The following is a 22,060-nucleotide window of genomic DNA, read 5'->3' on the forward strand; positions in this document are numbered from 1 at the left end:
TAAATTTTCTGTTTCCAGATAAAAAAGAAAGTCTTCAAGGATATTGAGAAGTGTTGCTCCAGAAAGTGTTATAATGATATACCACTTGAAGATCAAAGGAAGCTCCACTGTGCATTCTGGAATATTGGAAACAAGGAAACTCAAGACACATTACTTCTGAGTTATCTTCAAAAGAAGGACATCAAGCAGAAACAGATGGTAACAAAAACAAAGAATCGTGATTGTTCCTGGTCTTATTCTATAACTTAGGATAAAACATCCCATCAGGTATGCAAATCCTACATTTTAAAATTATTTCAAATATCTGAAAAATGGCTCAGGACTGTACAAAATAAACTGAAAGACGGAAATATTGTCATGAAAGATATGAGAGGAAAGCATGGTAATAGGCCACACAAAATACCTGCAAATATTTTTGAAACTGCCTTGATGCATTTGTCGTCAATACCACACAGAACATCACACTATTCCAGTAGAAGCAGAACATATTTTGATAATCCAGATATAACTGTGAAGAAACTGTACCATTCATTTCAGCAATACTATTTTGAAAAAACAAAGAGTGTTTTGAGCATGAAATATTGTACTTACCATAAGTTTTTTAGGGAACGTAGTCCATTTTCCATTAAACACCCACGCAGTGATGTGTGTGACTTTTGTGCCGAGTGCACTCTTAAACTCAAAGAGAATCCCAGTGACCAGTGTAAGGAGAGCTATAACCTACATTTGAAGAAGTATGCAAAATACAAAAAACTGAAGGAAGAGTTACTGTCCAACTGCAAGACTGATAAATCAGTGTTGGTTTTTGAGTTTGACTATGCCCAAAATTTGCCCCTACCCAAACTAACTGTTACCTCTCAGTTTTACAAGAGATTACTTTGGATGTTTGTTTTCAATGTGCACTGTCATAACGACGGTAATAGTGCCTTTTATTGGTTTCTAGAACACGTGTCCAAAAAAAATCCAAACACTGTAATCTCATTTCTTAATAATTTTTTATTGAATTACTTACCTAGCAAAAATGTTACAAAGGTTGTATTGTTTTCAGACTCATGTGGAGGACAGAACAAGAACATTACAGTTGTTAAGTATTGTTCATGGCTTGAATCCAAATATAACATTCAGGTTGAGCATATTTTCCCAGTGCGTGGGCATTCTTTTAATGTTTGTGACAGAAACTTTGGTTTGTATGGGTCGATGCTGAAACGTGTAGAAGAAATCCATACTGCTGAGGAGTACGTTAGTATTTTCAAGAGCTGTAGGAGTAACCCTTCCCCCTTTTTAGTTGTTGATGGAAAATCCTTACTATCAGACTGGTTTGCCGTTCTCAGCCCAGTGTCATTTGCAACACCAAAAGCAAAAGGACATAAGTTTTCCATTCAAAAGTATGTCATATTATGTTACTCTCCTGAAGGAACTGTATCAGGAAGCCAGACGTATAATATTATGTTTTATGACAAGTTTCAGTTACTGAAGGATGTAAGGTCCGTAGATATTTTGGATAATATCCCGGTCCCTCATGTAGGTATTAAACCTGGGAAATTAAAAGACGTTAAAAATTTACTGAGATTTGTAAGCACAGATGCACGTGCATGGTATGAAAATATTTTCCAGAAAGCTGAATCCGTGGGAGTAGGAAATTCTGGAGATAGTGACTCCCCTAATGAAATGTTGTGACCTGCCAAATGTTCTAACATGTAAATCTTGTATACATGCTTCCAACATTGTAAATAAAATAAATAAAATTAATTTTCAATGAAAATATTTCTCGAAAATGGAATAAGGGCGTAACTCCAAAATAAAAAACTGACGAGAATGCCCAAAATTTAAAAATATTTTTTATGTACATATTATGAAATAATCAAGATCGTAGTTAAGTATAATATTCCAAAAGTCTGTATTTCTGAGAAAAGTATTTGATGTTATAATTCTTTAAACTCATTTATCTCGAAAGTATGTTTTTTGAGTTACGCCCTTCTTCCATCCATGTCTTCAATTGGGATTTGTATATTGATCAAATGTTATGTATAACTCCTCGTATATATTAAGCAAAGGGCCTTTCGGATTTGTATTTAATATTTTCAAATCATTATCTAAATCCGTAAAATTATGTTTGTAATCGTGCATGTGCTGTCCTATTGCAGAGAAATGATTATGCTTAATAGCGTTGACATGTTCATTATACCTTATCGCAAAATTTCTTCCAGTACGCCCTGTGTAACTTGTTAGGCAGTAGTTACATCTAATTCGATATACTCCTGATTGAAAATATTTGTTGTTATTGTTGACTGATTTGGTATTATGTATAATATGCCTGCTGTTATGTGTAGTTCTGAAAGCTATTTTGAGATTATGCTTCTTAAAGACATTAGATACAGAATATATGCACGTGTTATTAAAAGTGAAAGTTGCGTAATCTTTTCTAGGTTTATCTGGTTTCAGTAGTGTAGTTTTGGGACGGATTCGATCTTACGAATAATAGAATTTATCATCTATTTTTTATAACCATTTTTTCTGGCTATTTCATGAATTAATTGCAACTCTTCGTTGAGGTCTGTTTTTGATAACGGTAAATTAAAGGCTCTGTAAATCATGCTTTGGTATGCTGCTTTCTTATGGGAGTCAGGATGAACGGAGTCCGTCTTTATAGTATTAATTAAGTGAGTGGGTTTACGGTAAATTTTGAATGTCAGGTGTTTTTCATGCCTAGTAATCGTCAGATCAAGATAGTTTAGCTTACAATTATTCTCAGATTCTTTAGTGAATTGTATATGCGTGTCTATGGCATTTATTTTGTCTAGTATAATATTATCGTTGGTTATTCTGTTGTCGATGACAATACGTCATCGACAAATCTACACCAGAGGAATATTCCTTCTATTTTGCAAATAGAATTGTATTCTAGGTGGTCTATGTATATTTCTGCTATTATGCCAGATCAAATCAAATCAAAATCTCTTTATTTGCAAATGAGGTGTCTACCTCGGTGGCAAATGGTACACTAAAATACATTATTGTCAAGCACTAAATATTAAATTAACAAGAGAAGAAAATTTTCCTATAATACAATATTATACAATTTACGCTAACAATGTTTTCTATTAAACACACAGCTCATCCTTAATAAATTTATATTGTTTACAAAATTCTACTTATAATATCTCCTGTACTACCAGTACTTACAAATATAGTCAACTGATATACAGTATGTGGAATTACTTCAAATTATACTATACAACTGGTATAAGATTAATATTTACATTGCATTTATTTATTTACTTTTTTTTTTTTTACCCGTTCTGGATCCTAAGTAGCATAACGACCTGCTGCGTCTTAACCAGAGCCCCTTTTGCCACCACTTTTCAGAGTTCCTGAAGGGCCTTCACAGCTACCGTAGTGGTCCCAGGGCCCTTGAAGTTCCCACTGTACTTCACCCCTACAGGCAGTCCCCTACTTTGGCTGTCCAAACTCCTTAGACCAGGGGATGGAATTAATTTATTCACACACATTTTTTTATTTACAATAACCTGCACTAGTCGAATGCCCTCTAACACTTCATTTATTTTCTCTGTTGCTGTTTATTCTCTTCTTGAATATCTGTACAGATTTTGGAAAAGGATCAAACACTACCCCTGGTAAACTGTTCCACTCCTTCACACCCTTCCCAATGAATGAAAATTTACCCCAATCGCTTCTGCTAAAGGGCCGATGACCTCGATGTTAGGCCCCTTTAAACAACAAGCATCATCATCATCATCAAGCTTCTGCTAAAATTCCTTCTAATTTTATATTTGTGGTCAGTCCTGCCGATATAATTATTTTCCAACTGAAGCCTCTCACCGATATCTCCCCATGCTTCTTCTCCTGTATAGGCTCTATATAATCCTATAAGTCTAGTTTTCTCCCTTCTCTTACTTAAAGTTTCCCACCCAAGTTCCTTTAACATTTCTGATACACTACTGTTTCTCCTGAAATCCCCTGTTACAAATCTTGCTGCTTTCCTCTGCATACTATCTATTTCTTTTATTAGGTATTCTTGGTGAGGATCCCAAACACTGTTTGCATATTCCAATAATGGACGAACCATACTCAAGTAACTTTTTTCTTTTAATTCTTTGTTGCATCCTTTAAGTAGCCTCATTATGACATGTAATGATCTGTATGCTTTCCCAACAATGTCATCAATATGACCCTTCCAGTGCAAATTACTTTCAAATCTCACACCTAAGTATTTGCACTTGCCATCTTTTGGGATAACTACCTCATCCAAAGTATATTCAAATTCAGTTTTAAAGCTCCTGTTTGTAAAAGTTGTAACAGTTGATTTGCCTCCATTAACCTTCATATTATTTTCTTCAACCCATTGTTGGATACTTTCAAGGTCCCTTTGTAATTCTGAACAATCCTCAATGTTGTTTATTTCCCTATACACAATTATGTCATCTGCATACAATCTTATTTTTGATGTTATAGTGTTCCCTAAATCATTTGCATATATTAAGAAAAGTAACGGACCGATTATACTACCCTGTGCAATTCCCTTCCAAACTTTCTCTTCCTGAGATACATTATTTCCTACTTTGACTTTCTGAACCCTTGAATTTAGAAATGTTTTTATCCAACGTGTAACCCTTACGTCCAATCCTATTCCCTCCAATTTCTTTAATAATATTCCATGTTCCACTCTTTCAAAGGCTTTGGAAAGATCTATGGCTATGCAATCTAACTGACCTCCTGAATCCAACTGATCTGATATGTCCTGCTGAAATCCCACCAGTTGTGCCTCACAAGAAAATTTCTTTCTAAATCCATACTGGCTCCTCATGAACCAATTTTTATCATCACATATCCCTCTGATGTACTTTGATATTAAACTCTCCAGTATTTTACAAACTATACTGGTCAGACTGATTGGTCTGTAGTTCTCTGGTTTCCTTTTATCACCCTTTCCTTTATAAATTGGTATTATTATAGATTCCTTCCATTCCTTTGGTATTACACTATTATGTATGACATAGTCAAAGAGAAATTTTAAATAAGGCACTATGTACCACCCCATTGTCTTTAATACCTCCCCAGTAATTTGATCACTTCCTGCTGCTTTTCCTTGCTGAAGCAGTTGGATTTCTCTGAAAATATCTTCGTTTGTGAATGAGAAGCTTCTTGTTTCCCTCTGTCTCTCTCCCTCTCTATCTTCTGTTTCGGTTTCCAACTCTTGACAATCATCTACTGAATCTCTAAATTCCCTACTAAATAGGTTTGCTTTCTCAGTATCTGTTAAATAGTGTTCACCCCCTTCTCCCACCATTGTAGGAATTTGGATTCCTTTTCCTTTTTGATTCCTGATATATGAATACAGCTTTTTCCATTTCCTTTTGTGGTCATTACCCTCTTGAAGTATGCCATTCATATAATTCTCTTTTGCTTCCTTTTTCACTCTATTCAGTTCCCTCATTAGCTGTTTTCTAGTTTCTCTACTCTCCCTACCCTCTTTGATTTTCCTGTTTACTATTCTACATTTTCTTTTTAATTTTCTTATTTCCCTTGTATAATAAACAGGGTCTGAGGTCATTTTACCCTTCTTAACAGGTACAAATCTCTTCTCTCCTTCCCAAATGATTCCTTTAAATTCAGCCCAAAGTGTATCCACATTACTCCCTTCACTTATCCAACAACTGAATTGTGATTTAAGGTAAGTCCCAAATTCATCAACTTTAGTTTTTCTGTACAATTTCTTGACTTGTGTAACCCTCTTATTAAGCCTTTTTGGTACGAGTCCTACATCCATTATTACAGCCTTATGGTCTCCTATTCCTTCAATTACCTCAGTTTTATCAACAATTTCCCATGGTTTAACCAAGAATACATCTTGTAAGTTATTGAGACGAGTCGGTTCTTGTACTACTTGTGTAAATCCTCCCTCCCAAATTAACTTATTTGCCAGTTTCTGTTCATGGACTTCACTTGCAGCTCCTTTCCATTCAACTTCAGGCAAATTTAGATCTCCCCCAATTATTACCATATCATTATTATTGTTTTTACGAGTATAATCTATTATTTTCTCAAAGATTTCCATGTCAGATGCGGGAGATCCCATCGGTAAACCTGTTTGTTGATATATAGTGTCGTGAAACTTAAAAAAGTTGTTATTGATTGCGAATTCGAGTAATGTCATGAATTCTTCGATTTCAAAAGTACTTAACTTACTGTAAGTTTTTAAATTAATTCTGATTATACTTATAGTTTCTTTAGTGGGGATGTTTGGGTACATGTTATTTATATCATAAGAAGCTATGGAATGGTACTGTTCTAATTGTAAATCTTTAGTTTTATTACAAAAGTCTACTGAGTTTCGTACAGACTTATTTGCTTGAAAAAAATAATGGTTTCTAAGAAATTTCTGAATATATTTATAAAGTTTATATGTTGGACTAGTTCTGTAATTTATAATGGTTCTCATAGGTGTGTTTTCTTTGTGAATTTTTGGAAGGGCTTTTGCATTAGGTAGCTGAGGGTTCATTGTTATAAGATTATTTGCTTCTGTTTCAGTTAGCAAGAAATTTGTGTTTTTGAGTAGATTCTTTAGGTTTCTTTGTACTGTATTTGTGGGATCTTTACGTATAATGCGAAACGTGTCATTGTTGAAAAATCAATCAAGGCAGGGGATACCACGAGTGTATTCTACATGTGCGTCCCCCACCCGCAGGGGGTAATGAAATAATGAACACAACCCCAAACTCGATTAAATATTAATTTACGATAATCTGATTAAAGATCAGTGTGGTATTCACCTTAACACTTCATGAAATTAAGTACTGAAGGACTGAATTTCAGTAATTTCTCTGTAGCTGCTAGTGATATTGTTGCCCGGCTGAGGGCTCAGATTGTTCAGGAACTGGCCTTCTGACCCCAACTTGGCAGGTTCGATCCTGACTCAGTCTGGTAGTATTTGAAGGTGCTCAAATACGTCAGCCTCAGTAGATTTACTGGCACGTATAGGAACTCTTGTAAGACACAATTCCAGCACCTAGGCGTCTCCAAAAACCGTCTGAAGTAGTTAATGGGACGTAAGGACCTTATTATTTGTAGTATAACACTGTTAATGACTTCATCAAGTTGACTGGGAGGATGCCGGTACCCAGCATCACATTGGGATGCATGACTTAATAATGGTGCTGCAACAGACAATCCTCTCCAATTGTTTCATAAATGTACACTATTTCTATATTGAGAGAATGTAGTTAAAATTTTGTGTTTTAGAACGCTACTAATATATCACAATCACTATCTCGTTCTTATAATGGTCTCTAACGATCCTGGCCAATATTATACGGCGTATTTCTTCCATTTGTATTGCATGGAATTTGTTATAATCGTTATTAATTCAAGTATTAACAGAGAATTTTGAACTTCTAGTGTTCTACTGCTCGCTCATGATCATGTATCATCAGGCTTGCCACTCCGTTGCTGTGGAGTGTTGTGCGGGTTTGTAACATATGGAATCGAGCCGAATGCTCGCGTGCGAATCCACGGTAATCCAAGAGCCGCTCACGCACAACGCTACGTGATAGTCAAGCAAAACATTTAAAACTCCAATGTAATTATGCTGACAATAATTAATATTTATCATTTAAATAAACAGTTTCACAGTATTTATATTTTAATTCAAACCAACCAATGACCCAAATGTGTATTCATATTATGTAACTAGCACATACCTAGGTTATGTTAGCTGGGCGGTCTGTAGAAACAGCCGAGCGGTGCGCCCATTAAAAAGGTCCTAGGGAGAACACTCCCACCTTTGCCAGGGATAATTCCATAACTTTTGCCAATGGCCAATTCAGTCTCTTGGAGTTGTTGTTGTCTAATAGTACTACTTCACCCACGAAGGATTTGTACTGACTTTTTGTAGGGTGGTTCTTTTGAATTAGTTGTTCTAGATATTCATTCCCAAATCTCACCTTAAAGTTTCTTTTATTTTCTGTTTATATCTGTATCTTTCATCAAATCTTACATTTTCCATCATGTCGACAACAGGCATTCCGACCTCCTTGACTTCTTCCAGAAACATTGAAGGGGTTATTGCCATCAGGTCACTTCCATCATTGGACAGGTGAGTAAGCGGCCAAGAATTCATCACAGCTTCGATGTCACATAAAACTGTCATCATTTCTTGGTACGACAGGCATGAATTTCCCAGAACTTTCCTTAGCATTTGCTTCAGAACACCAATCAACCTCTCCCACCAACCTCCCCACTATGGTGCAGTGGGAGGATTAAATTTCCATTCAATCACATTTGCAGAACTATATTCAGCAATTTAATCCCACTGAATCGTCACTACAAGTAACTAACCTCATGTTTTAATCCGTATGTAAAGTCGATTTAATTACAATAAACAATGTTTTATTATAAACCACCTATTCAATACATTAGAATGTTATTACATTTAGAGTTTTACCATTAATATAAAGTTATAAGCACCGGGCGAGTTGGCCGTGCGCGTAGAGGCGCGCGGCTGTGAGCTTGCATCCGGGAGATAGTAGGTTCGAATCCCACTATCGGCAACCCTGAAAGTGGTTTTCCGTGGTTTCCCATTTTCACACCAGGCAAATGCTGGGGCTGTACCTTAATTAAGGCCACGGCCGCTTCCCTCCAACTCCTAGGCCTTTCCTATCCCATCGTCGCCATAAGACCTATCTGTGTCGGTGCGACGTAAAGCCCCTAGCAAAAAAGAAAAAAGTTATAAGTGGGACATGTTTTGCTCCCTTATAGAGCATCATCAGCCAATCTAGAATCTCAAAGGTTGGTTTATGTTTACAACTAATGACTTAAAAACTATTTCTACATTTTACAACCTTAAACTTATTTTACTAATATCATAGAAGGCAGAATCATAGGTAGCGTGCCTTATTAACTAAAACTTAATAGTGGAAATGTTGATAAAAATACATTCATTTAAAATTATGGTAGAATAAGTTTGCTCTCAAATATTTACAAACATTTGGTATGTCTAAAATCTTGAAGAATGACTTATGATTCAATCTTAAGAACTTATAAAAACGTGATATACAGCACACCACTCCCACCAAACAAACAAAAAAGTGAAAATAAAAATCATGTAAGCAGGCCTATGAGTTCCTCATAAGAGCTGACAGCCCACTCCCACAAAGGTAGAATGAAATAACAATATGTATGCCTCCACCACATGCATTAACCATGAGTCTTGATAGGTGTGCTGGTTACCAACTGATGAGCCCAAATTGGCACACTGGGGAAAAACTCTGGCAACCAAGAATGAGCTAGCTGGAAAATCTACACTGTAGAAGTCCACAATAGCAAGAATTCATAACGGTGACTTTTTTTTTTGTTAAAGTCAGAGGAAAAAGTCTCACACACATTAAATTCAGTATGAAACAGCGACCAGATTGTTTTAAACTTTAGTTTTTGCAGATTTCAGCACTACAGCTTACTTGTTCTTTTTCTAATTCCGAGACAATGTGTATGCGTATGTTCCAATTTCATTCTGAAAAACTGAATAGTATCACTCCAGTGGCTTCTGTGGTAAAAGATTCAGTTTTCTTATTCAAAAAGCATCACCTAACAACCTTATGCGTATCATGAAAACATATTTCAAGCACCAATAGAGTAATGATAACCTTTTCGATATACATTTATATTACGTGTTACAAATCTCATGTTATGGTCCGTACTGAAATGTACTTAAAGTCAAATAATAATACTAGATTATAAATTCCAGTATTAGTATTATTATTCTAATATTATTATTTGACTTTAAATACTGTATTTACACTGAAGAAAATGGAAATTGCAACACCCAGAAGGAGTGGTGCTACATTGCTGCAATTGAACATGCAGGATGAGTGTTCAGTTGTGATTTGATGATTACACTTTCAGGTCCCTCTGACCGCAAGTTTGAACAACAATCAATACAGGATGTGCCCACCATGAGCTGCAATACATTGATGAATTTGTCGAGGCATGGAGTCAATAAGGCCCTGGATCGCTTCCAGAGGAATTGTGGCCCGTGCTTGCTGCTCTACACGGGTCAGTTGATCCAGAGTTGTGGGTGGCTGAGGGCGGTTGGCCAGTTGTTGACCCATCATGTCCCACACATGCTCAATAGGACTGAGGTCCGGGATCTGGCGGGACATTCTAAGGTTGTGATGTCGTGGAGAGCTTCTCTGGAGATGCGTGCAGTGTGAACCCGGGCAATGTCCTGCTGAAACATCCCATTAGCAATGTTCGCCATCATGGGGACAACCACTGGATTGAGTACCCTATCAATGTACTGTCGAACAGTCATAGTGCCCTCAACAAGTATTAATTGTGATTTCACATTAAAGCCAATAGCTCCCCAGACCATAATGCTCGGTGTTGGCCCTGTGTGCCTCTCGACAATAAGATCTGGGCGGCCCCCCTCCCTGGTAAGTCGCCGCACACGATTCCGGCGATCAATGCGGGCAAGACAGAAGCGCGATTCATCACTAAAGACGACCCTATGCCATTTGTCAACCCACATCGATCTTTCTCGACACCAGGCCAGCCTTACACGTCGCTGTTGTGGGGTCAATGGAACACCTTCTGCAGGGACACGGGCTCGTAAGCCAGCTGCACGCAGGCGATTACCAACTGTTTGTTGTGTAATGTGGGGTGCCACAGCTGCTTGACTTTGCGCTGCTGTTGCATGGGGTTCCATCCGGGCCATCCGAATGATGCAGCGATCCTCTCTCACAGTTGTCTGTCGCGCTGGGAATGTGCCAGGTCTATGAGTGTTGGTACCTTCATTTGACCACTGCTGCCATACACGTTGTACCGTAGATGCCTGGCAGTCAACACGTGCAGCGACAGTCCTTAGCAATAATCCAGCCTCACACAGCCAAATTATCCGAGCCCTCTCAAATGGCGACAGTTGTTGATAGCGTGCTCTTCTCTGTCGTCGAGGCATGTTTGATGGGGAACACTTCACTGCACAGACTGCAAGTCAACTACGCTACACCAGAGTCAGTATACTGGAGTTGATTCCTCCGCGACCAATCACATGGGGAGACCTGTAGCAACAATCCAATGGGTCTGAAACTTTGATCATTAACATACCTACATGGCATCGTTCCATATCTTGAAAATCAACACAAACAACCAATGCCTTCATGGTGTTGCAATTTCCATTTTCTTAAGTGTATATGGAAATACGGTATATTCTCTCATTAAGACTATTTCTCACTTAGCTCGTCTTAAATTCGAAGTCCTGGTTCACGTATTAAATGTATATAAAAATACCTCACTTATCAAATCACAAATTTTCACTATTATTGTTTAAGTGAGAACAAACACATTTTCCTTGTGCCCACACCACAGGAGGCAGGTTGGTGAAAATTGCGCAAAAACAGGAAATGTCCTTTAATTCCTGAATTTTTCGGGGTAAATTACACCTTTGGGAAGCAAGCTATTAGTCTAAGGAAAGTTTAAATACCCCCTCTTTCAATGATGTTGCTCAATAACCCAGTAAGCCTGTTTGCGCTTGTATTTCACATTCCATTCAGAAGTTAGAAATTTATTCTGCGTTGAGTGATACAGTGAACGGTAGCGAGTATTTGTCGTGCAATAGCCTACCTACGATTACGAACGTCGTCTTGGTCTACCTCTTCCAGAGTCCTGCAGCCAGATGCACTGCGCAGCACTTCAAACCCACGGGCTCCGGCAGCCCAGCCCATGCAGTGCCGTTCTCTTCTGATGCGGCAGCATACTGGCCCACAGCACTGGGCTCATACAGCCCACCGCAGTCCACCGCACTGGACGGCCTCAGTAGAATAACCTTGAGTACTTCTCCACAATAACATGTGCGCCGCGCACAACGAAATGTTCACGTCACACTACTCTTCAGATCACTCACTCTACGAATTCCCATACGCTAATAACATATTTCAAAGTAGGCTAATCGCATTTGGAAATTAAACGGTAGAGGGGGGCGGGTGAATTTTTAAAATGAGGATATATATACCTCAAAAAATTCAAATTCAAATTGGTATTTAGAATCTCCTTTAAAAATAAAGAAAAAGTACTTTTTTGTTTTTGGAAAATCCCATTAAGGGGGGTGAAAATGGGGGAAAACTGGTTGAACACCTTTTATGAGGAGACTTATATCTCAAAAACTGAAGATGTTACAGACATGAAACCTGGTATTTGGAATCTCCTTTAAAAATAAACAAACACGCATATTTTGGTGGAGGAATCAACTTGGTAGGGGGGGGAGAGAAAACGGAGATGAACTCCTTTTACGAGGATACATATATCTCAAAAACTGAAGATGTTACAGTCGTGATCTTCATATTTGGAAACCCTTTTAAACAAATGGGGGCTGTTTATTTTGGGAAAATTCACTTATGTGGGGAGTGTGAAAGGAAGTGAAAAAATTGAATTCTTTTTCTGTAGAAACTTATATCTCAAAACTGAAGGTTACAGACATGTTAAAGATGTGAAAATTGGTATTTGGAATTTCCTTAAAATAAAAAACGCGCACTTTTAGGGAGGAGGAAATCAGCTTAATGGGAAGGAAAGGGGAGGGAGTTGAAAAAAGAATTGAATTACGTATATGAGGGAACTTATGTCCCAAAAACTGAAGATGTTACAGACGTGAAAATTAGTATTTGGAATCTCTTTTTAAAAATAAAGAAACAAGCATTTTTTTTTCCAGAAAATCTACGGAAGGGATGTGGGGTTGAAAATAAGTAAATAAGGATTTGAAATATGTTTATGAGAAGCTGTTACAGACATGAAAGTTGGTATTTTGAATTTCGTTTCATAATAAAGATACATGTATTTATTTTGTTTTTGGAAAGTCCACTTAACAGGTAGAAAGGGGGGGGGGGGGATGAAAAAGGAGTTGTATTACTTTTATGGGGATACTTATATCTCAAAAGCTGAAGATGTTACAGAAGTGAAAATTAGTATTTGGAATCTCCTTTACAAATGAAGAAACACGCATTTGTTTTTTTTCCAAAAATTGACGTAAGGGGTGTGGGGTTGAAAATAAGTAAATAAGGAGTTGAAATATGTTTATGAGGATACTTTATCTTAAAAAATGAAGCTGTTACACACGTGAAAGTTGGTTTTTTTGAATTTCCTTCCAAAATAAACACGAATTTTTGTTTTCGGAAAGTCCACTTAAGGCGGGAGAGGCGTGGAAAGAAGTGAAGAAGAAGAAGTTGAATTATTCTTATGAGTAGAGATTTATCTAAAAAACTGAAGGTGTTACAGATATACAGACATGAAAACTGGTATTTGGAATCTCCTTTAAAAGTTTTGAAACACGTATTTTTTTGGTTTTCAGAAAATTCAGTTAAGGGATTGAAAAGAATTGGAAACACGGATGAACTTTTAAAATGAATACCGGTATATCTACATTACAAGTCAAAAACTTAACATGTTAGAGACACGAAACTTGGTATTCGGAAAGTCCTTTAAAAATACAGGAACCTGTACATTTTTGTTTTCAGAGAAAGCACTTAACAGGGTGTGCAAAGACGTTAAAAATAGTTTAATTATTTTTATGAGGATACTTATATCTTAAAAACTGAAGATGTCACAGACATGAAAATTGGTATTTGGAATCACCTTTAAAAATAAAGAAGCGTGTATTTATTTTTTTGACTTGAGAGAAGTTCTATGTCACATGGTCATCTTAACTCCAAAAGGTAATACCACAAACATGGTTTACAAAGAATTTCTGGGGTAAATGAAACTCAATTTTGTGGTGAGTTTTTATACTTTAGGAATTTTCAGATATTGTCTTAGTACAATGCCGAAGAACGATTACTTTGATCAAATTATGAAATCCACGCGAGCGAGGCCGTGGGTAATTGTTAGTTTTATATATATAGATGATATGAGTAAAGAAGTGGAATCAGAGATAAAGCCTTTGCAGATGACGTTATTCTGTACAGAGTAATAAATTAGTTACAAGATTGTGAGCAACTGCAAAATGACCTTGATAATGTTGTGAGATGGACAGAAGGCAATGGTTTGATGATGAACGGGGTTAAAAGTTGGGTTGTGAGTTTCACAAATAGAAAAAGTCCTCTCAGTTTTGATTACTGCATTAATGGGGTGAAAGTTCCTTTTGGGTATCATTGTAAGTATCTAGGTGTTAGAAAGATCTTCATTGGGGAAATCACATAAATATGATTGTAAATAAAGGGTACAGATCTGTGCACATGGTTATGAGGGTATTTAGGGGTTGTAGTAACTATGTAAAGGAGAGGGCATATAAGTCTCTGGTAAGACCCCAACTAGAGTACGGTTCCAGAGTATGGGACCCTCACCAGGATTACTTGATTCAAGAACTGAAAAAAATCCAAAGAAAAACAGCTCGATTTGTTCTGGGTGATTTCCAACAAAAAGAGTAGCATTACAAAAATGTTGCGAAGTTTGGGTTTGGAAGACTTGGGAGAAAGGAGACTAGCTGCTCGACTAAGTGGTATGTTACAAGTAATGAAAATCATAGCGAATCCGTATTGAAAATAATCTTATGAAAAATATGAGAAATTTATTTTTCTTCCACCTCCGAGCTGTCAGTGGAGAGATGGCGTGGAGTGACATCAGTAGATGAATAAGTTTGAGTGGCGTCTTTAAAAGTAGGTAAGATCACAATATGAAGATAAAGCTAGAATTCAAGAGGACAAATTGGGGAAAATATTCATTTATAGGAAGGGGAGTTAGGGATTGGAATAACTTACCAGGGGAGATGTTCAATAAATTTCCAATTTCTTTGCAATCATTGAAGAAAAGTTTGCTTGTTGTTTAAAGGGGCCTAACAATGAGGTCATCGGCCCTGAAAAAAAGGCTAGGAAAACAACAGATACGGAATCTGTCACCTGGGCGACTGCCCTAAATGCAGATCAGTAGTGATTGATGCCACAGACCAAAGAGTATTCCCTCAGTATCGCTGCACATATTACGATGATGCCAACCAACACCATTATTTTTTTCTTTCAAAAGCATAAAACTCCCTATCCCGTCTTTAGTTTGCATGTCACAAAAATGTTGCAAAACCCCAGGGATGTATCTATTAAATTGTGTTTACAAGACATGCTTGTACGTATTGTAGAGCACCACTTGTGTGCCTGGGATCACAAGAAGGAAATGGCTTGTGTCAGTGCACCATCTGATACAGTAATACAGGTGCCCACTTTAAGCCCCTAGAACCACAAGCTGAAGTAGTACCGATATTTCAAAACCTAACTGTTGGATGTATGAATTAACTACGTCTGAATAGAACAAATTTTCCTGCTAGCATCAGAAATTACTATAGTTCCATTCTATAAAATTGAAGTTGAGGGAAATATCTCCGTTATTAAAAAGTTGAGCGCGTTTCACAAGCCCCTTAATACCATTTAAGAACATGAAACTGATTACAAGTTAATTCGGTGAAACATCTTGAGTGTATAACCGTGCACACCAGATTACCATTATAAATACAGGAAGAAAGTTCATTAAAAGGTATATTCTTGATCCAAGTCCATCGGGACTCCTTGACATGCTGCGATACTGCACTCTTGAATGATATGTGTGATGGTCTGACGTACCACTTGGCAACTGAAAAATGGATCGATGATCCAATTCCATTTAAATGACAAGACCCTGCATACTCCATGATTCATGGGTCATTGTCGATCTTTTTACACAGCGTGGTACTTCGAAAATATTTGTGAATACAGAGGTCAGGGTTAGCCAGGATCATCTTATATTCCTGCAGCAGGTGTCTTTTGAGGTTGGAAGGTGGAATGTGACTTTGTATTGGGAGCCCAAAGGTAGGTGTGGATTTTATACAACCTGTAATTGTGGAAAGAAGAAAAAATGTCAAACAAGATACTCCTTAATTCATTTCTAAATTTTTACTCAAATGATTGTGCATTTCCTCACTAATACGCATAATACATTATACAACCCAGTAGCACTCCCCCTTCCTTCCCCACAGAACAGAGTTATTCCCTACAGACTTGCCCTCAACAACCTATATAACAAACCTCAACCAGAGCAAGGTTAGTTGGCCTAAGTCCAAACGTAGCTGCTGGAAATGACAGGCAGTTAGCAGCTTAAGTAGAGAAAACTTTCTCAAAGTCACTAAGTGGAAGACTTCTTCATTCATAATTTTGTCTCACTCATTCATAACATCACCGATTCATAAACAATGACAAGTTTACACAATGTAAATAATATTTTACACTAATTATACATACAGAGTGGTCAGAAACAATGTGAATGGGTATGCCAACCATAAGAGGGTTGGTCATGTTGATAAATAATTTGGGAAAAATAATTTGATATCTCGTATCATCATCATTTTACCATCTGCTGAAGTTAGCCAATCATATCACTTCGTGGGAAAATTCAAATGGACTTTGTGAGGCAGTGTTGCTAAATCTCCACATGGCTTAAGACCGGCTTGAGAAAACGAATCGAAGTAAAAACTTCGGGAGGGTAGGTATCTGAACATGGGCCTCCAAGCTGACGATCACACAATAGCAAGTATGCTAAGGTGACACCAGCTGAAATCCACAGTATGTTTGCATTTTATGCTGATTTCTCAGCATTGGTAGCTGTTAGGCAATCGGTCATTTAAGGAAATATGGGAACCATACAGTGTACTTGGATTCACATTGCAATGCAAGTCTAGTCAGTGTCCACATTGCTATGCAATGGTTCACTTATGCTTATGCAGAGTTTGCTGATATGCATTTAGCGTATGGCACCGCTCAGAAGAATGGAGCAGAGCCACGAAGGATTTACAGTGAAAGATTTCCTACCTCCGTGTCATTACATGCAGTGACACACTTCGATCGGTGGATAGAAGAATTCGAGAGCGCAGAACTTTTTGTAGGGTTAAAAATGTTAGTTGCAAAAATAATTATTTTCATAAGCAAAGTCTTGTTGAAAATAAAACTCAAGTTTCTTGAAACCTAGTCAACCTATAACCAAATCTCCTCCCCACCCCAAGAAAAAACCTGCATATTTTAAACTAAATTACTTTTTTTTTCTGAAAAACAATAGACACATTCAGCGCTAAACTAACAAAACAATGCTATGTGTTCTTTTTATGAAACCCAAAAAAGTATTTCTTTTAGAATTGGCTTTACGTCGCACCAACACATAGGTCTTATGGCGACGATGGGATACGAAAGGCCTAGGAGTTGGAAAGAAGTGGCCGTGGCCTTCATTAAGGTACAGCCCCAGCATTTGTTTGGTGTGGAAATGGGAAACCATCTTCAGGGCTGCCAACAGTGGGGCTCGAACCCACTAGCTTCCGGATGCAAGCTCACAACTGCGTGCCCCTAACCGCACAGCCAACTCGCCCGGTCCAGAAAAGTTAAAAATTTGTACAATTTCAGGGATGCTGTTAAAAAAAAAGTCCCGGGAGCAAACTCCGCACAAGTGAACCATTGCATGGTGATGCTGACACTGACTAAGCTTGTGTTGCAATGAGAGTCCACGTCAACTGTACACATACCACATTTCCCCACATGACCGATTGCCTAATAGCTACCGATGCCGAGAAATCAGCATCAAACACAAATACACCTTGGGTTTCAGCCGGAGTCACTGTAGCGTTCTTGCTATGGCGCAATCCTGTCAGCTTGGAGGCCCACGTTCAAATCCGTCCTCTGGCAAATTTTTTCTTTGATTGGTTTTCTCAGGCCGGTCTTAAGTCAGGTGCAGATTTAGCAACAACGCTTCACAAACCCCATTTGAATTTGCATACAAAGTGATGCGACTGGCTAACTTCAGCAGTTGATAAAATAACAATGGTGTGATACCAAATTACTTGTTTTCAAATTATTTATCAGCATGATCAACTCTAATGCTCACATACGCGGTACATGTTGTTTCCAACCACCCTGTACGTATGCATGGTTAAAAGTAATTTGACAGAATCTAAGGGTGCTCTTGTAAATGAATTTTTTTTCAATCGGCTTTACGTGGCTTTATGTGGCGATGATGGGATAGGAAAGGGTTACGGGTTGGAATAGGGTTGCCACTTTTTGATATAAGAAATAAGGGACATTTACCTAAAAATAAGGGATTTTTCACAAAAATAAGGGACAGTTCATAAATACTTGAAAATCAAACGTTAGGTACCAATTTCAATTAGATTATAATTGTTGAAATTCGTAAAAGAAACTTCCACCCTCTTATCAGTACATAAAGTACCATGCACCTGACATCTTAAGACCGATGTCTTCGATGAGGTTTGATAACTTCACACTTTACGTAGATTTAGTCTCAAAAATCATGAACAATCACGTTAGAAATTGGAATGAAAGACCTAGGGAAGTACGTGGCAGAAGATGAGGTAAATAACCCAGCATGCTCAGCTTTACCAGCAAATGGCGAGACATCGTAACATTTCCTTCTTCTGAGGCTCCAAAGAGAAAAACATAATTGAACTACTTTGAACTTCAATGGCGCTCAAATCAAATACGGATTTTAAAATATTTAGAGACAAAAAAAGACAAACGTTCGTTTTTACAGGACAACAATTCATAATACGAGACGTAAAAATTTCACCTCAAATATGGGATGTCCCGTACAATACGGGACAGGTGGCAACCATAGGTTGGAAGAAAGTGGCTTTCATTAAGGTACAGCCTGGTGTGAAAATGGGAAACTACAGAAAACCATCTTCATGGCTGTCGGCAGTGGGGTTTGAACGCACTTTCTCCTGAATGCAAGCTCACAGCTGCGCAACCCTAACCGCACAGCCAACTTCTTCGGTGTAGAATGAAATAATTAACCATTCAACAAACTGAGAATCTTTAAAGATGTATTATCAGATTAAACAAGAAATTTCATTTTTACTGAACTGTAAATATCCCGAATAACAAGAAATTTTCAGAGTATACATATATTTTAATCTGATATTGTTATAATGAATATTAGGTCACTGAAGATGACTCATAAGTAGTCGAAACATGTCTGAATAAACTTAATACTACATCTTAAGAGATGAAATAATGTACTGAACAGAAGGATTTTTTTTTTTTTTTTTTTTTGCTATTTGCTTTACGTTGCACCGGCACAGATAGGTCTTATGGCGACGATGGGATAGGAAAGGCCTAGGAATGGGAAGAAAGTGGCCTTAATTAAGGTACAGCCCTAGCATATGCCTTGTGTGAAAATGGGAAACCACGGAAAACCACCTTCGGGGCTGTCGACAGTGGGGTTGGAACCCACTATCTCCCGATTACTGGATACTGGCCACACTTAAGCGACTGCAGCTATTGAGCTCGGTGAAGGATAAATAAATACATATATTATTGTAAGAGTGTATTAAGAGAGTCTACACAAAAAATATGGCTTCCTTCTTTTAAAAAAAAAAAAAAAAGGCGGTTGATTGCATTCAGCTGGATTTCAAACTAGTTGGTATGACTGCTTACATTCAGCTGGACATCAAGCTTGTTGATATGGTTGCTGTTCAGCCAGGCAGGAGCACAGTAATCTGTGCTTGAACGCTGAACGTTGCTCATGTTAGTTTATCCTACACATGAGCCCTGGGTAGTCCAAAGAGATCAACAACACTTTCTAGGTGGCCAAACTATCTTTGAGATCTCCTGGCCATGACTATCATAGATACTCAAGAAAACAGTCCTTTACAAAACTTCATAACAAGAAAAATTGATCCAAATCTCCATACAAGCTTCAAAAATAAGAACCATTGAAGCAAATGATAACAGTGTGCGAGCAGGCATAGGTTCATAGAGCTGGTCACATATTTTACAAGGATTTTCTAAATGAATGCTCAGTGGTATAATAGATAATAATGCTCATGTACATGGTAGCTTCAAAAGATAAAGTGACAGGAGCAGTGTTCTCCCTAGGACCTTCTTAATGGGCACACCACCCTGCTGTTTCTACAGACTGCCCACCTAACATTACCTAGACACGTGCTAATTACATAATATTAATAAATATTTGAGTCATTGGGCACTCCAAATTAAAACATAAATACTGTAAAACTGTGTATTTAAAAGATAAATCTTCATTATTGTCAGCAAAAGTGCATCAGTTACATGTTAAATCTTTAACTTGTCTATCACATAGTGTCGTGCGTGAGTGGTGTTTGGATTAGCGTGGAATCGCATGTGAGCACTCGATTCCTCATGATGTCACAAACTCATTGGCATTTCCCCCTGTGTATGGGGGTGGTAGAATAATACCCATGGTATCCCCTGCCTGTCGTAAGAGGTGACTAAAAGAGACCCCAGGGGCTCTTAACTTGGGAGCGTTAGCGATCATGAAGACCTCACTCCTGAAGCAACTTAACAATTCACATGTGCTCTTGGATGGGTGTAATTTGGCACGGTCTTGCAGCAACAGTCAGGGCTGTAGTACCTCCCACCTGAAGCACCGTAACAATTTATGCTTGCTCTTGGCTGCGTGGTCTGGCATTGTCAATCACCAGCACGAAACTTGTTGAGAGAAGTCCAGGTCACATTCTGTCAACTGCTGCCTGCAAACCCAAGAGTGTGTCACAGTAACTGGAAGTATTTATTGTCACTCCCCTAGTGAGGTAAACAATCATTCAAGCCATCCTCCCAACAGCCCCAACCTGGCATCCAGTGATTTCCATCTCTTCGGATCACTGAAGAGGCACCTCGGTGGTAAGCGTTTCTACAACAATTTGACCATTCAGCATCCCGTCATGACATGGCTTAAGAGATTGGACACAGATTTCATCCATGCCAGCATCAATGTCTTGGTGTACCGTTGGAACAAGCACTTGGAAAAGAATGGTATGTAGAACAGTAATCCGTATCAGTACCCTATTAATATGTATACTTATATTTGCCTGTAAACGTATCTTTTCTGCAAGCTTTTGTTACCTTATTTCTTGAAACGACTTTGTACATAATATACGTACACGCATGTTTATCATATAAGTTAAAATGTGCGAGTATTCCTGGCCTTATGTACACTGTTAAACCGAGAAGAATCGCGTGGGTCACTATGATCCGCATGCTTATATTCGTTAGTCCCTCCTCCACCACACAATGCAGGCCCCCTCTGAATACATTTCTAACTCTCTACACTATACACAATGCAGTAGTCATCCATGTTTGAACATACTAGTTGTCGAGGAACATTGTTCGCTGGTCATCACAACCCACCGCGACTGTTTATTGTATGTGTACATTTTTCTCAGTTTATATCTGTAGTGTGCACAGTTTTACATAATGGATCAAAAGGAACAGTCTGTATTTTTGCTATGCTAAGTGAATCCTCCTCGCCAGACAGACGATGAAGTGGGCAGTGATGACAGTGATGTAGGGTCTGATGTTGATCCACAGTAAGAGGTAAGTGAGGACAAGGACAGGAACACACATACAGAGCAAAGCAAGGAAGATAGTGATGACATAAGTAACGAAAGTGTGAAGTGTCTGAAAACAATTCTATTCCGGATGATGACCAGACTGCAAAGGAGTAGCGAGATGGACATTTTAACAGATGATATTTTACGGAAGATTGTTGACTACACCAATATGTACATAAGAATCATAAGAGAGAGATACGACTGCAAGAGAGATGCAAGGAACACTAACTTAGAGGAGATGAGGCATTATTAGGACTTCTGTTTTATGCAGGGGTATTGAAATCCTCACACTTGAACAATGACAAAATGTAGAGTGAAACTTCCAGAAACAACAAAAAGGTCAGTACAATCAAATCATTCAAAAGCTTGCCAATGTTGTAACGAGGCTGGTATTACCTACTTCTGGAAATGGACATAATGTCACCCATGACTACTTGTCTGTACAATGTAGAGTGAAGATGCAACTGGTGTACCTATTTTTCGTTCTGCAATGTCACAGCAGCGATCCCGATTTCTCCTCAGAACTCATCTCTTTTATGATAAAAGAGACTGCGGATTTCTGTTGACAAACTTGCTCCACTGTGCGAAGGTTCTGAATATATCGTAGAATAGTACCAAGAAAATATCAGTCTGGCAGCACATTACATGAAATGCTATGGGGATTTTGTTGCA

This window comes from Anabrus simplex, chromosome 2 (assembly GCF_040414725.1).
Source record: "Anabrus simplex isolate iqAnaSimp1 chromosome 2, ASM4041472v1, whole genome shotgun sequence".
NCBI lineage: Eukaryota > Metazoa > Arthropoda > Insecta > Orthoptera > Tettigoniidae > Anabrus > Anabrus simplex.